The following is a 17,937-nucleotide window of genomic DNA, read 5'->3' as shown; positions in this document are numbered from 1 at the left end:
AACATATTTGGATTTTTTTGTCTCTACTGTTTACTAGCTTCATTTTTCTGTTGTGTCTCCAGACATCTGTGCCTGGCTCTGCTAAAATGAAGTGTTTATAATATAACTGCATTTGATTCATCTGCGATTCTCATATTTTTGTGGCTTCTGTTTCACAAATAAGGTGACGTGGGTAGATCATATGCTGTTTTCAAGTAATTTGTTACTCTCTGTTCCAGCAAGTCTGGCCAAGTGAATTTCCTTTGTGAGATGGCTTTCTATTTCATGTGCAGCCTTTGTTTCCTCAGTCATATTGCATATTCCCTTCTCTCTCTCTCCTGTTCTTTTAAACTACATTGTGAACGGTATCTATTATCAGTGATCATCAAAAATTCCATATGTAATATTCCTGTTTTTCTAGTATGGACAATACTAAATCTCCACTGCTTGAAGTATTGCTACCTTTTGTAATGAGTCAAAATGGAAATCATCTCTCTACTGCCCTAGATGCATGAGTTAAAAGCTGCCAGTTACAAAAGCAGACACAAGTATTCTATTGGTATAATATTGACAAGCAAAAATATTCTACCAAAATCATTTTGATCAACAAAATTTGCATAATGCTTTTGTTCTCATGGTGGCTTCTGACAACCATTTGACTTGTGTTTTTTCATGATCATGTAATTTTGCTCTTGTTTATTTCACTTAGGTGTTGTGTTTTAGGAGATGAACAATGCAATATTTGTATTGTTGGGGAGAATTCCCAATCTGTCATTTTGAGAAAAATGATTTTTACTTTGCACATCTGCCCTAGAAACCTATTACTCTATGTACAAAAGGGTAGTAAGGTATTCTTGATATCTGTGAAGTTAACAGTGAAATTAAAAAAAAAAAAACACTGAAAAATGTGAATGAAATTTCCCACTTCGTGTAAGAGCTCAGGAAATGCAGAATCCAATGTTTAGGAACTAGCTGAAGATTTAGGGTACCCTGTGTCAGTGTGCTACTCCTGTGTGGATTTCCTGTTTGAGGGCTTTGTGCTTTATTTCTTTAATTGTAATGTGCTTACAGCTGCACAAAGGTGCTATGATCAATATTTACCAGGTGGTATAATATCACTTTGATGGGAGCCATCTCAATTAGCAAAACCCAAAACATCAGCTATGTATTTCTCAGAAGTGTAGAGACTGATTTTTAGAAACATCCATTGAATCTCACAGAATGAATACAGAACAATGTGCCTGCAGATAAAAAAAAAAAAAAAAAAAACATTTTCACCCCTCCTAAAATTGTGCCCTTGAAAAATGAGATCATATTTGAAAGGATAGTGGCTATGATGCTCATTTATTTAATAGCTGGTTTTCATAACTCCTGAGAGTCTCCTGGTCTGAGAGTTCTGGAGGCCAATCTGTGTACGGCATAACATGTGTCCTCCTACATAGACACCAAGAGCTGGGCAAAAGAAGCCTTTATCATTCATTTGTGCACCTCTCGTATCCTGTGTCTGTGTACTCCTATATTAGATCAAGTCCCCAGTCACATGAAGGGGCTGTTGGTCTTCGTCCCTTACGATAACTGGTGAAAGTCAAGGTCATTCATCTGTGCAGCGCTCAGAACATCTACAAATCCCAGTAGGTGAATTTATGTTAGAGGTTTCAACCTAGAACGTTTTTCTAGAAGACTTCTGAAACCTTGTTCACTTTTTTTTTTATAGAAATGATGAGGGTCGATGTCTTAGACGAATGCAGTCTTTGTTGTATAGAAAGATCCCATTCACTTTGGGCCTGAAAATTGTGAAAACTATTGGCATTTGTTTAAGGAGGAAAAAATGGATTCCTAATGTAAAAACTGATAGCTTTGACAATAGCTGGACCTCAATTAGCACAGAAATTAACCATAGGAGTATTAGCTGCACCCCAGATTCTTGCTAGCTTAAGCTAGAATTCTTAAAATGTTCTTGGAAATCAAGGGGGGAAAAAATCTGTCATCTTAATGCACCCTTGGATATACTTAACAGATTTTACTGTTGTGAGTTACTTCTAAAAGGCCAAATGACATGCACAGGTATTTCCTTAACAACTTTTTCAGTTTCCTGTCCTGAGTCTGGCATTTCACAGTAGCATTACTACAAGCATTTAATTGGTCTCTCTTGCATATCTAGCAGCTTTCCTCATCAGTTCAAACTTCCTGTTTGTGTTACCTCCCACTCTCAGTGACAGATGTATACCTGCACATACATGGTCTTATTCTTTTTTTTTTAACATTCTTGCATATTAAACTTCTCAAATTATGGAGTCACTCAGGCCCTTTTTACTTCTTGGTATTAGCTAATCTTGTGCTCTTTGGCTGTGAAAACTTCATTTTCAGCAAAATAATTTGGTAGAACTTGCAAGAACTTTGGCAGTATTTATATTCAACTGTGGAAGTCATCTCATGTTGGGAACATCACTCGGGTTTGCACAGGGACCTGGATCCATCATCACCTGTGTATACCTATGAGAAGGATTGTTGATGTCAGCATCATTCTTCATGGGCTCAGGGTAAAATTCTGCAGGAGCAATGCCCTGTGCTGTAACTTTGAACATGACCTTCCCTGAAAATGTTTCTCAGAATTGTTCTTAACAGGTCTTCCAAGTTTGAGTTTGTCACTTTCTCAGTAAGCTCGTTTTGCTTATGAATCTGCAACTTAGCTGAGTAACATTAAATGCCTCTGTCAAAAGTTGATTGATTGCAGCTTTTCATGAACTTGGATCCAGGCCACCCAGTAGGTAATAGAGTTTTCCATGCTGCTCTGTTTCTGGCTCCTTGATGGTCATTTCTTGCTTTCTCTTCTACTTCTCTCTTTCTGTACAGAGCTACTGCAGCTACAACTCATTAACCTCTCCTCCTCTCTTTCTCACCTCCGGATCCATCAAAGCTATTTCTTTGTACTCTGCATCCTTAGAGGGTTAATTTTATCACTTGAGCAACGGTATTTTTGCAAAATTATACAACAGAAAACAACTGTGCTGCCAAGTGAAATGCAGTTGGCTCCACAGGTGGCCCAGAGAACATGGGGATTGGGCTCTTCAGTACCTGCCTTCCTGCAAAAAGGACAGCAACAGCAGCAGTCATCAGCGATCCTGCAGCTTCAGGCTTCTCTGGGGATGGCCTATAAAGTTTATCTTTCAAAGGCTTTTTGAAGCTTGTTACTTTTTGTTACAGGCACCAATAAGTGCCTGTATGGTAAAAGGGAAGATGAGTGCCATTTACATCTTATGGAGCTGTTTATAGAGGAGTAACTTTTGCTCCTTTGGAATGGTGGGAGCAGTTAGAGCATGCTCTTTTTCATGCTAAAAATCAGTTTCACTGACTACATTATTTTCTAGCTCTGTACTCTAGAAGAGTAGGAGGCTTCCAAAGGCCCTGTCTCACTGAGTGTGTGAACAAGCTGGATGCCATGTGGCTGTTCCTTTAAAAATCTTCTGCAAAAACTTCAGACGGAAACAGGTTCTCCATCCTGGTTTCCAAAGGCCACTTCCTTTATTAAAAGGGCCAGAGGAGGCTCCCTCTACCAGAGAGTGAATTCCAAATCAAATTGGTAAATTCACAGGAACAAAAAAAGCTCCTTGGTTTGGCTGGGCTGTGCCTTACTTTGGTACTACTTTGGCTTGTCTTGGATTTTGTGTTCTAGAAACTGCTGTTTTAACTGGAAGTCTTGTACTGAAGTCTGTGTCTTTATGCTGTGTTTTTGTACTACTTTTTCAGAGATTTTAGTAAAGAGTTTGCCTTTTATATATATATGCATGTGTGTATACATATATTAATAATATCGATAAAACTTTCTAGTATAAAACTTCATAGATATCTAAGCCAGAGAGTTCTAAATCTATGAATTTGAAGATTTGCTCTAGTGAGGGTGGAAGTGATCACTGGCAAAGTACATCTGAATGGAGTATTCTGTTTCTACTCCTTTAACTTGGCAGAGATATGTGATATCACTATTAGGGTAAAATTATGTGAAGCAGCTGCACTGACAGATAAGATTAATTATCCTTTACATTGCTGACATTAACCCTACTTGAAATCAGGGCTGTGGGAAGTGCTGCCCCCTCATCAGGTCGCTCTGTGAACATGCTACCAATGTGCTATTTTAGATTATCAGAATCTAATGAGACAAAATGGAGACTGTCACCTGCAATTTTCTATCAACACTTAAGGATTATCACATCTCTCAGTTAAAAATGAAGAGGGAAAATGCTAGCTTCCATTTAGGCTTTGGAGTTTCTGCAGGGCATATGTGCCTTAGATACCCTTATAAGCAACTTACAGTGAACATGAGATGGTGTCCTTAAAAAGATCCCTGAGTCTAGGAAGTTAGCATAGGGTGTAGTTCTGCTTCCTATAGAGAGATTCTCAAATATGGAAAGAAAGAAATACTGGTGTACCATAGGGGGGAGGCCATCTTTGTAAGATGTCTAGCTAGTGAGTTTAGGAAAAGGCTGTTCTAGCTTCATTTTCTTGTCTGTATTTATCTGTACCAATAACTAGAGCCATCAGGTAAATATTTACATCTAGTGTTGGACTGTGCTACCAGAAACCAGGACCTGGACTAAGCTGCCACACTCAGGTGAGATGAGCATGCCTGTCACCTCTCTGTTGTGCTGCCTGGCTCCAGACCTCTTAGAAAAATGTCTGGGTCTGGGGAGCTCTGCTAGTGAAAGGTGTCTTGATGGCAGCCCAGGGGTGTGAAGGTCCTTGGCCTCTGCCAGACTGGTGGCCTGACTGTTGCTGAGGAACCCTGCAGTAATTCTTTGTGTGCTGTGGGGGTGATCCCCAGGCCACACCTACAGATAGAAAGAGCTGGAAGCCTGGGGGTGGTTCTTTCACTTTGGCAAGATCTCTGGTGGAGGACGTGGTGTCCATAGACTTGTAGGGACTGAAATTGAGTAAGGACGTTGATAGTGAATTCCTTTCTGGGTTTCTGGTGGAAAGTGGGAAACTGCCAGTGTTCAGTCTGGGGACACAACTCTGCATATGAAAATAACGTTACTCTCTTTTCTCTGTCATACTAAGGTCTATTTTATCCTGAGTTTGGAGAATTCTTCACTGATAAACATCTGTGTTGGGAGTAAGAAAACTCATCTGTATTTGAAATTGCACATTAAAAAAAAAACCTTCCTGGAAAGAAGAAAACTCAGTTGTTTGTAGAGAAATGATCTTTGTAACTTAACAGGCTGCAGTAGCCCATCCCTTAGTTTGCAACACTAAGCTAATCAAAATTATGAAAGCCATGAAGTATAAAGTGTTAACTTGATTAAATTTGGAATGGGGCTGCCCACCTGTTCCTCTAAATATAAATGACTCTGCAACATGACCTGTTCAGTCGTCAGAGAGGGGTAAGCCAGTGAAAGCTTGCACTGAGCCCTGTCTCAGCCTGGGCTTTCTGTCCGTGAATGAGGGCAAGCCAAGGAAGGGAGAAGCCTGCAAGAATCTTTTGGCACTACTTCCTGGCTCTAACAGTGACCTTAGATACATATCACTTTATGTAATTTTTTTTGAATGTGTATAGTCAGCTCTAATGGTGCGTTGATCCCAACTAAGCTCCTTAGCTTGGCTCTGCTGTCAAGTGCTCTTGTTTGACCAGGTCTAGTTTGTTTTATGCCTTGAAGCTATGGGCGCTTCCTTGCTATATGGAAATAAATTCAAAAGCTGTATTGCGATCACTTGTTGAAACAGCTCTGACTTATTGCACTAAGGTTCCCTGATGCTGACAAGCTAAACAACTTTCACTTGGTGCAAGACTCTGCCAAGCAAACCTGCTTCCAGATCTTATCCGCAGTGTGAAGGAGGTGTCTTACAGGATCTCGTTTAAACAACTTCACGCCATCCTTCTGAATAGAATAGAGTCTGCAGAATCCACGTGAAGCTCTTGACATAAGCATTGAATCTCAATGCATCATTGCTTAGTGGGTGACAGTCACCATTCTAGTACTACTAATTACCTTTTTAAAATTAGTTCAGAACTAAACTTTTGAGAGGTTGGTATGCTTGCCAGTTGCAAGTCGGAGCAAAGCTCTGAAGTACTGATAATTCCATGTGTTCCTCTTAGGCATGTTTTCTATCTTGTTCCACAGTTACCTTCCTCTGCTATGCTGCTGGTATCCTAGTAGTCTTATGAAAATGGATATATTAAGTAGAATAAATAATAAGGGGCCGTGGCTATCGAGTATTAAATATCTGTTTTGATGAAGTAATGTTGTGTATCTGGTTGTGCTGTAACTCTGCCTCTGTGTGGTGTCCCTATATTGGTTGCACTGATGGATCTTAAACCCTTTAGTATGAACTGGTTATTAGCTTCCTTTTAGAATATGCATTTTTTTCCCCATTGGCACAGATTAGGAGAAACAGCCCACCTACTGATGATAATATAGAGCTGGAATGTTTCTTGCAATTTAATGGTATGTTGGCATTGAAATTGTCTTCACTCCAATCTTATATGTTTTATTTTGTGTTATATATGGTATTTGTTACAAGATTAAAAATTGTATTTCTAATGACTTCCATGGTAATTTTGAAATAGCTGCATATATTGCATAAATAGCGAACCTTTCAGCTGAGAAGTGATTTACATCTTCCTAAGTTGCATGATTTCTTTGTAAGGCTTATTAAAAACTCTCAAAGGGCACTTTATTTTTACCTCCCTTTCCTTTCCTTGCCATTGCATCTGTGCTGTAATTTAGCGCTCTGAGAAGCCACTGGGGAATGGCAACCCTCTGCAAGCAGGCAGGCTGACAACAAGTAGCGCTGGCTCCAGGTCCTACCCCCGTGCTTTTGCTATGATTACACCTTAGCTCTGCGCTGCAATATCCTGCCTGTTTTTTCCTGGACCTCTTCTAAGCAAGGATTAAGGGCATAAAAATGAATTGTGCAAGACTCTTCTTTATGGTGATTTTATGCTGAGAGGAATTCCATTCGAGATTAGCTTTTTGGACCATAAAACTTTCAAATCTCTTCTAAGCTGGATGTGAATTCTAGTTTCCTGAGGTAAATAAATACAACTTTCAAATCCTGTTCCATCCACCTGCCAAAATCAGGTCCATAAGGGCAGCCAGAATCTATTATTGGTTTACACTGGTGCAAGTCTGACGTTCAAGGTTGAAACTGTGTAACTGAGAGTAGAATTTGGCTTGTGTCCTTTATATTTTATATGGCATGGCTGAAAGCCTACAGTTCAAACAAAACTCTTGTGACTAGATATAAAGAGGACACTGGGGTGGGATTGATGAAAGAGTGAAAGATATTTTTCTTCACAAAAGTCATCTGTATGAATGCATTTAGATCTATGAGCATGTAAATGCTCTAATTGCTTATTTCTCCTTTGTATATCAATACACATATATAGTAAAGCCTGCAAATAGAGACTCATTCATTTCCTTCCTAAAAAGATTATTTTTGGAAATATTTAATAATACATGTGTGTGAAATGCCAGTCCATTAATATTTTCCTCTTACACGGGGAATGTTTGGATGTCAACTTTGCAAGTTTGTGCAGTACATAATGCCCAGCTGGTAGTGGTTAGAGGGGAGATGCCATTACAACAGTGCATTATGAGAAGTAGCTGTTTGTTTTTTTTTCTTTGGTTTTTACTCTTGTATCCTCTCCCTTTGTTTTTCCCCTATCTTTTTTTTTTTTTTTTTTTTTCGCTACAATGTGGTTAGATGCTATGGTCATTGTATTTTCAGTTGAATGCTTCAGTGTTCCACTAAGACAATTCAGTGGCTCCTGTATGTTGAGCAATTTTAGGTAAAGTTAGAGGCCATGAATTTGAAAATCAATTAAATCACTATTATGACTTTTCTTCTTTAAAGAAAAAAGTCTACATAAAGAACACTTCCTGTGCATAAAAAGCTTCTGAAATACTGGTACTGAGTCACTCCAAATATAAAGAATAATGGAATTGGGCCCCTTCTGGTTAACCAAGGATTCTGGAAGAAAAAATTATTTTCACTTGCACTGTTGTAGTGCCGCACCATAGAATCAAAAGGAATTACTCAAGATTCAGATGCTGGCAATCTATTCACTGTTGTATGACTTTACACTAATTTATTGGTGATGTCTTTGTTTCAGTGACTTTAGGCAATGTGGTCTATTTCCATGGGAAGAAAGGGCGATTTTAAACTTGGAGAAGTGAAAAGAAGGCAGCTAAAGCCAGACTGATTTTGTGTTTTTAAGCATTGCTTGTCAGAGCACTGAAGTATTATGATAGAGGAGGGAGTGTTGCATAATATGATACCAGCTGGAGTAGGCTCTTGGCCTGCTGTGGAGTAAGTGCTGCGCTGTGCGTGTGTAAGCTACTTAAAGTCTATGGAGTCTTCCATGAGTGCAGCTGGAAAGAATTTCTCTCAGCTTCTCTGTCCAGTATGAAAGCTTAGCCAGTCTCCAGTAATTAAAAGTATGTATTGTGATTCCACATAACATTTTGTTCACTAATTGCAATGGATCAACTCATCAACACTTCTGGTTTTGCCTTGAATTTTGGCTGTCTGATATTTGCAAACAATAATTGCTTTAGTGAAGGTTTTTGCTTTTCTAAATTTTTTGTTGTTGTTTTACTTCTTCTAAAGTTATTCTTGAGCCAAATTGTTTTTCTCACAGAAGTTATTAGTGTTTCTGGATTCGCTGGTTCTTAACTTGGATTCTTAACAAATTTGCTTCAGAGGTTGGTTTACCCTCCTGTGGGAATTGAGAATTTGAGATGATTATTGGATCTTTCCTTTCAGACTCTGAAAGATGGAAGGAAACCTAAAACAGAAGGGTACTTCTTCAGGGAACAGCTGTACTGGTAGTCCCTTAGGGTTTCCTCTAAAAAAAAATGGCTTCCCAGACTCAGAAATGGATGAATGCTTTGTCATCTGAGCCTGCCTAGCAAATGCACTGAATTATACTGGGAGAGGATGAAAAGCTGGATAGTTCTGGCAGAAATGAGGAAAAAAGTCCAGGTCAATGCTCCTGGCTTCAGCTCTACTTTCTGATGGCTACAGTATGACTTTAAAGAACAAAAAATAAGTTGCCTCCTGTCCTGATGTGTTATGGGAAATGTGCAAGAACGTCTTTTTTTCCTGGGATTTTGTGTATTTTATGTAACATCATAATTTTATACTTTGAGTAGAAAATTAATGTGTCAATGACTGAAGACAGAGGGACTGATTGCACTAGAAATGACACCGCTATGCTCTTTATCTTGATGAACATATTAAGAAGAAATGTACCAGTAGGTGTCTTCTCCATGTACATATTATTCCACTCCTCGTCCATGAATGAAACTAATAACACTTAACCAGTCTGTAACATTACATAGCATACTCAGACTTTTTTTCCTCCTGCTTTTCATCAGCATTAGCTTCAGCTAATGATTAGCGAAAATATAAAATAAATGTGTTTCAAGGATATGAGGATTGAAATACTTTTTGAACAGTATGTAGCAAGTAACATGATTCTGGCTGATGCTATGGAGCAGGGTGACAAAAGGGCCCTAAGTGGTGTGAGAAATCCTATCCTGGAGAAAGCAGATCCTGCTGCTGCTCCCAGCTCCAGCTTGAGGAAGGTGAGGGGCGATGACCAGCAGGGGAAGAAAGGTGCAGCCAGGTGCTGGTCCCAAGCTCTCCTGGGGCTGGTGACACCCGCTGGCAACTTGCACCTCTGGGAATGGGCTGCTGCTTGTTTGAGAGCTAGCACTATCAAGAGAGCTGCTTACAGCAAAGTTTACCAGGAAAGCTTAAACATTTTAATAAAATTAGATAAACGGATAAAAAGCTTCTCTTTCTGGCAAAGAGAATTGGTGACGAGTATGTAGATCTGGAAGTCAAGTGGGAAGATGGGAGGCTAGTATTTCCAAGTCTTCTGCTTAATGACCACAGCCCACCTTGTTGTGGGAGTTTTCCTACAGTCTGCATGGAGGAGGTGAAAAACGGCAGAGATAGTATGAAGTGTTGTGATCGTTTGAATTTAAGTGGTGATTTCTTGTATATAAAGAGTCAATTTAAATATGGTTTGCTGCCGAACTCTTTAGAAAACCAGGCAATGCATGTAATCTGGCTTACATAAGAATGCAGAGGAATGCCGCACAACTGTGATATGAAGGCCGTGGTGCATATTAAATGGTATGTAGGACAATGTGGTAATCACGCGAATGAGCTCCAAGTAGTCTGAGATTTTAATGGAAAAACTGTGAGGTATGTACAGCAGTGCCCTTACTGGTTTCCCTTGTTACAGTTTATATTGTAACAGATACCTGGTGACCAAGGAAACTTTGAGTGTGATGGGTCAGTTACTAGCAAATAAATGATCCCCTTAATTTTGCTTTTCTGTTTTTTCTTTTTTTTTCCTCCTCTTTTTACAACAAGCAACAAAGATGGCTTTTCTCTCCCATTTCTCTTTCACTCCCCTCAGCCATTCAGAAAATAAGAGCATGAAGTATGCAAACACATTGTCCTGGAGTAGGTGTTGAGAACTGGTCAGGCTTTTTGATTTCATGTATAGGTGTAAGTCAAGTACAGGTATGAAATGCTAAATGACTTTGAAGAATCTTACTAAAACTAGGGGAAGACTTGCAATCATAAAACTGTCATCTTTCTCAAGCTTCTTTGTTTTCAACTTTCTGGTAAGAAGCATGGTAAAGCATTTACCAGAGGCTTCAGTTGCAGAAACCCACTCTAAAGTCTGTGAACTCATCCCTTGCCTTTCAGGAAGGCATTGACAAATGATAAGTTGAACTCCATGCTGCTGCTTGCAAATTTTGAATTGCTGTAAGCAAAGCAACCTGCAGAGCTGCTGAATGCTATAATGTAAGACTTGGCACTATGAATTCTTACAGGTTTTGCCAGGAATTTTGGTGTTTTGTTATTTTTCATATCACATGAACTTAGTCTTCTACACTGTTAAAAACAAATCAAAAAATGGAAAGGTAATGAGCAAAGTTGTTTTAGCTGCTTTTGGGTTACTGAGTATCTAAACTAAAAGACCTGCTGTAACTTTTTCAAAGTAATGAAAATGAAAAGCAAGGTTTTGTCTTAATTATAGATTCAGGTCTGGAGGGAGAGAGGGACAACAGGCAGGCATCTAAAGCCCATCTTGATGACCATTTACACAGCATTTATCTGTTCATGAGGCAGTAGCGTTTTGTGTGAAGAAAGGTACAGGGTAACTTCAATTTGGCTGGGGAGTGGAAGGCTTTAGCAGCTGAGTAGAATAGGGATTCTTGCCTCTGGAAGTAGCAGATTATTGTCTGATCAGGAAAATGATGATGGAGGAGGGAAAAAAATATTCAATGCAGCAGGCTGGCTTTTGTAGAATTTCCATACTGGAACATCAGGCTGGTGAGGGATGCAGAGTGTCTTCTGGAGGCTGAGACCAAATTACATCAGTCTGCTACTATCTTATGAAGGTTTGCTTTAACTGTTTAATTTTTGTATGTGCATTTACTTCTCAGAGTTGTTTTTACTGAACTGGTGGTGTTTCAAATATTTTCAATAGTTCAGATGTTAACACTTATCTCTTGTGCCAAACTAGTCTTCTTTAGAAGAGGTATTTCTCTGTATGTTGGCATGACTCAATGAGCAACATCAATTTTCCTGTTGAAAGCATCTGTGACAAATTTAAGTGGAAAAAGTTTAGATGCTTTTTGCAGTTCTAATTGAGATTAAAAACGATGTAGAAGTGAATTGATATTTAAACACTTCATTTAAAAGCTAGAAATGGTTCAGTATTAAACAGATGCAGTTCAATTTTTCAAACTTTTGAACATGATTAATTATGAAAGGATGAATGTGAACATGCCCTTTGGTATCAAAGGTCATACTACTGGAAACGTAACTTTTCCCTGCATTTTCAATGAAATTGCAGATCCAATTTACTTTGTGTTGCAAGAATTTTGACTGGTTTCAGGGACCCAGTCTTGTGACTCAAATCCAAACATCTTTTTATTGTAAAGAGCTTAGAGTCTGTATCAACACCTATAAAGCAAAACAAAGGTTAATGACAGGAAACTTTTCAGCTATCTGCTCTGAACATAAAAGGTGTCTTCTACTTAAGGTCAGTGTTCTAGATGTCCAGTTGATCCATCTGTATGTGACCAGTGTGAACATGGATGAACTTGACTGCATCTAAAAATTATGTGGTGGCATATGTAGAATAAGTTTGCAAGTCCCAGCTTTAAATGGAGAGAAACCTGTGGCACAGGAGCTATATCCACAACTGACATTTCTGTTGGGGCTTTTGATGCAGGCACAAAGGTGAACTAAAATCATCCTCCTGGCCTCTGGATGTAATTCTTTGAGTCCGGTCTTAGATGCCTCAATGTGAGAATAGTGTTGGCTGCCCCTGTTTTGTATCTGTTTGGGGATCTCCATGTCTAAGACCCCCAGCTGAGCACGTATCACATGATACTTACCTAAGATAGGGATTCCCTTTCCCTCCTGGAATATTCTAGTGAGGGAGATTTGGATGGATGAATATGTGGATTTAGAAGGTTGAATACTTAAATGCCAGAACCTTGGGCAGCCTCCCACCCCCAGGGCAGCTGATCTTGTTTCCTTCCTGGTAGATTAGGGTTGGCTGGCTCTTCCCTTCTCTGGGAATAATAGTATCATGGAGTAGGCATTCTGTGTAGTTGGATCCAGTGCCCATCAGTAACAGAAAAGCAAAGACAGTAGCACCAGCAATTAAAGCACTTTCTGTTTATCACTCTGCTAGTATTTTTAGGAAGCTGATGGAATTTGGCTTGTCATCTAACACGCTGATCTTATGCCAAATGTCAGGTCCCCTGACCAGCCGCCCAAATCGTTCTGGCAACTGTCATCCTCCCTTGCAGAAAGAGGAATGCACTGGAGTCGGCAACTTGATGAAGAATTAACAGCCTCTGCCAGCATGCTCTAATTAAACAGCTATATAGACAACAGCTGTGAAAAATTCATCAATCACAGAATGTTTATTATTGGAATTAAAACACCTCATAACTAATGCATAGATTTGCATTGATTACCATCTCCTAGAAAGAACAATCTGTGCTAGCTTACTGTGGGCATTTTGAATATCTCTGTCACTTGCATGGTCACCCATCTGCCTCTGGTTTAACCATAGTTAAAAGGTTGATTAGCTTCCTTGAAGCAAAGTCAGGATCTACAAGTGTAGAACTGCAACCCTGACCTGACCGCTACAAGGAACTCTAACTTCATGTTAACACATGGGCCATGGGGTGTTCCAGTATACCAGTCTTCTAGGCACCGGGACATGAATAGGCTAGAAAAGAAAGAATAATGATGATAGTAATAATAATAACAATGTGTATGAAACAAGTGACATACACTGCAGTTGCTTACCACCCACTGACTGATGCCCATCCCACCCAGCCACCCCATATTAATTGTTCAGCGTGTTGCCATAGGATATGGAATATCCCTTTGGCCAGACTGGGTCAGCTGTCCTGGTTCTGTTCCCCTCTCAGCTCCTTGTGCATCCCCAGCCTCCTCACTGGTGGGGCAGCATGAGAAGCTGAAAAGTCTTTGTCTTAGTGTAAGCACCGTTATGCAACCATTAAAACATCAGCATATTATCAATATTACTCTCATCCTAAATCCAAAGCACAGCACCATATCAGCTACTAGGAGGAAAATTAACTCTAACTCTATCCTAGCCAAAACCAGGACATGCAGCAAATGCTGATTTTAGTTGCGTTAATTTAAAACCATACCAAGCTCAGAAATAAGGACCATAGTAACACACCCTGTTTCATTTTCTCCTGGTATTCCACTGTACAACCTAACAGTGTCAGTCATCTGCCCTTCTTTAATTGGAGGTGTCTTCAGGCAGTGTATGTTGCAGTCAAATGACTAAAAATGCTCAATATATAACATTTGGAAATGGTTCTATACAAATATGCTGACATGGACTCACATTTGTATGTATTTAATGCAATGTGTTTTTGTTGGTGATAGCAACATCTCTGGTTAGAAGCACACTTCTCTGTTAACACTTGCAAGGATAGATGCAATATGACTACAGCTGCAGTTCTGAAGCACTTGATCCATGTGTTTAAGGCTGGTGAAAAGCCTGAAGCCCCACTTAAGCTCTCAAAACTTGAGGTTTTCTGCCTGGAAACATCATATTGGATCTAAAGGGAACAGGAGCTTAATACAACATCTTTTGCTCTGAAGCACAAAAGAACTTGAGCAGAAAAGAGGCAAGCAAGAGGTTGACTCCAAAGCTCTGAAGCTGTGACAAAAGGTCTCTTGCTGTCTTCAGTACTCGTGAAATGGTACTTCCATAATTATCCACCCAGAAAAATGTTTTTCTTTTTTTTTAGAGAAAAAAATTTTGTGGCACACATTTTGGAAAAAAATGTAGTTGAAAAAATAAATTTGAGAACTTTTAAAGGAGAGGAACTGTTGTATTAATTTTTGAGTAAAGAAAATGCACGGACTGCTGTCCTGGAGTGCTTTTATGGTATGGCATTTAGCAGTGCTGTTTGTTTGTCTGCATTAGCATCTAATTCTGACTTGTATCACAACAAAAATATGGAGGTGTGAGAGGACATTGACTGGATGTCTTTAAAAAATAAAAATAAAAACAAATATAAAACAGGGTGCAGAGATCTTGGTGATGGATTCCTGCCAGATAAAGTTACCAGTCATGACTACATGGCTATATTGTAAACTGTTTCGTATTTTAAATTAACTCTTTGGCCAGACTTATGTCTATTTAGTGGGGAAGTCATTTAATGAGGCATTTAATAACAATTCCAATTATGATACAGTTAAGAGGTAAATAATTGTTTTAAATGAACTGGCACTTCTGTCAAGAGGTAGAGACTACAATCTAGAAAATATTATTAGACTAAATTCAGTAACCAATATGTTTTTCTCTTCCTTTTGACAGGTACTTTTTCTATATGCTGAGCACAGCCCAGATTCTAGCAAGACGAGGGGAAGGATCTGTCTGATGGTTCTTAGAGATTCTGCTGTCACATGCTTTTCAGCTTTCACACAGGCTTGATCCCAAAGTACCATTGACTTCAGTTAAGGTAGAACTAAAACATTTGTTAGTTATTTATTTATTTTTTTCCATGAAAACTAATTGGATACATTCTGTACTCCCCACTTGCCATGGAGCAGTATAGCAGCAAGATAAGGTGTTTAAAAAAAAAACCCACAATATAAAACAAACAAAACCACTAGAGAGATGTTTATTGGTAACAGCATATAAATACTTCATGAGTTTTATAAAAACTCATTGAGTATTTATAAAAACTCATTTTATAAAAACTCATGAAGACTGTAGTCCTGTCCAAGCTGAGTTTCAATTTTCATGGAGAAATGAGCTGTTAGAACGTGCCCTTTATTTAGCAACATTCACTTAGCCTTGCACCAGGACAAAACTTGCTAACTCTGGAGAACGAATGCTGTATGTTGGTGAGGCAGGGCTACTAAGCTGCTGTGCTCAAACTGTGGTCACTTTTTTTCTGACATAATGTCCTTCTTATAAACTTCTGTCACACGTTCATACATTGTGGAGGACTTTGATGCTGAGCACAGATAAGTGGGTCTTAAGAAGTCCTCCAGAGGATACAGAGCTTTTGGACAAGAGAGGTTTTAAAAGGCATTCATACTTTCTGCACTGCAGTGTTTGACTTTACTGCCATCCTTGCAATATTTCTTCTATTTAAGAACAGTCAGGAATACTACTAATTCAGCAGTAAAGTTAATTAGCACAGACTGTAAATGTTTATTTGTTTTTTAATAGCAGAAAATGCATTATAAATGACTCCCATGTTTGTCTATTGTAAAACCCTGCTGTTAGAGTAATTTGTAACCTAGCTTTTTCTTATGCTAACTCTTGGCATTGCAAAAGCAAAATATGGATTTGGTGTTAACTGTGGAATAACCAGCCACAAAAAGTATAATCCTGCTACATTTTCTAAATTGGCCTTGCAATGTGAAAAAGATTAGAAGTATTGCGTTCATATTGATGGTTTTGAATTAATGTATGTTCATTATTTTCAGAAACCTGACTTTGTATGCTCCTATTACTGAATTAGTATATTTTTCTTAAATATAGAGTTACTGCACCTAAGCTCTAAGTACATTATGATAATTGGTTAAAATTCTTAGCTTCTGAAATAAGTGTAAAAAAAAATAACGTACTTTGCTTTATCTCTTATTGAATGCAACTTTTCAGATGGTTATGAAAATTGATAGCAAAAATTAATTAAATTTTGAGAAAGTTACAGGCTTTTTATAATGTTTTTGGTGGCAAGGTCTGTGTTTATAACATTGTAAATGTATGCAGTAGGGTTCTAAAGTGAGCATTTGTCAATATTTTAGTGAACTAAAGTAATTAAATGGGTTTTAATTCATCCCTTCACTTTATGCAGTTCTGTGTGTGGGCACTTACTTCATATTATATGTATTCTAATGAGTAAGATTTCTTTTTAGTTAAATTATATTTTATGGGTCACTCTACCTAGAAGTGAAATGCAAGTTTGTACTGAAATACCATCTTTGAATGAAGAGCTGCTCCCATAGTCCTGCATCATGCAGGACACACGTCCTGTACTGTAACAAGTCCCATCTACCTAAATGAGGAAAGCTAAACTAATTCAGGACTGAGACAGAGCTGTAATAAAGATGGGAATTAGCGAAGTGCAATTTCTGCTGACACTGAGGTGATGTGCTTGGAGATGTACGGTTTAGAGAAAGATTGAGAGGATGAGAAACAGCAAGACTGGATTACTGGAGAGGGTACCTTCATTAGGCGTGGAGAACAAAGTATTGTAGAAATCACAAAAATAAAAACAATACACAGTGCTGGGTTGGGGGAATGATGGGTGTTATGGGCAGAAATAAGTTATGCGTACCTAATTAAGTTTACTCTAGAGAACTGAGAAATTGCTATCACAGTGTCTTTTTGCCTTTAGTTTTAAATATGTTTTACTCCTGGGTATTGAGGAAAAAAGAAACTTTCACTTTTAATACCTTGATTGGTGCTGTCTTGTTTTCTGCAACTACAGTCTTTTCATAGTTATTTCAGTCTTGATTGCTGGTCAAACTTTATTGAGCTGCTTGCATTGATTTAAGGTCTTTCCAATTTTGCAACATCATCCCTAAAGCAATGAATCTAATGACCTAACCATCTTTTTGGTGTCATTTCTGTCTCCTAAGATAAGTTTGGAAGGTTATCCAGCTGTTAATAGGCTGGATTCTATATTTGTAATATCTTCATGAAAAGCAAATATTGAAGGGTCTTGAACTCTTTTTGACAGCTAAGAGGAACACCTTATACATCCAGATATACTGTTGGAGGTGCTAAGATATCACTGTAAAGACTGCATACTACTTGCTTTTACAGCAAGAGCTCAACTTGTGGAAAGATCTGACATTGTGGCAGATACTCTGGTTTTTATTCCACAGTTTTCAAGATCTTTTCCACATTAGGCATGTGTTTTCAGAGGATCTCCAAGTAAATATGTTAATTTTTCAATTAGAGTGTTTCTATGTAAATGTGACTTTTTGGACTTTAATCATGTAATGGTGACTTCTATATACAGTACCTATAACTTCAGCTTCTGAAAAAGTTCCAATTCCAGGAAGGCAATTCCTTGTTTTTTGAAATAAGTTTGATAGATTTATTTATTTGAATTAGCCATTGCCTACTTTATGCTTTTCACAAAGATATTTTAGTTGATATGAAACTGTGGAATAGCATCATCTGATGTGACAGTATGTGGAGCCATCTGGATTCTTTTCACTGACCCATTAGGAGTACTACTTTAAGTAAAATAATGCTTAAAGCCATGGGTTATATTTCTGAGATTTAGAAGTCTAGATTCAAATCTGACAAAGGCAAGCTTACTTTTGTTTTGCACCCACACAGATAAAAAAGAAAACAACAGAAGTCCCCTGGCTTTGATGTGCATTCACTTT

At 38.4% G+C, this 17,937-nt stretch overlaps 1 long non-coding RNA gene across 14 annotated transcripts in view; it reads left to right on the top strand.

Moving 5' to 3' along the window:
- The window catches only part of LOC106018641 (uncharacterized), a 245,013-nt gene that overhangs the window by 86,345 nt on the left and 140,731 nt on the right, over positions 1-17,937 (top strand). For all 14 annotated transcript variants that reach the window (XR_011811244.1, XR_011811246.1, XR_011811247.1 and 11 more), the window contains one exon: positions 14,894-15,038. This is a non-coding gene — a long non-coding RNA (uncharacterized lncRNA). The remainder of the gene's footprint in view (positions 1-14,893; positions 15,039-17,937) is intronic.

Source organism: Anas platyrhynchos, chromosome 9 (genome assembly GCF_047663525.1).
Source record: "Anas platyrhynchos isolate ZD024472 breed Pekin duck chromosome 9, IASCAAS_PekinDuck_T2T, whole genome shotgun sequence".
NCBI classification, from domain to species: Eukaryota; Metazoa; Chordata; class Aves; order Anseriformes; family Anatidae; genus Anas; species Anas platyrhynchos.
This window is presented reverse-complemented; position numbering and strand designations above follow the sequence as displayed.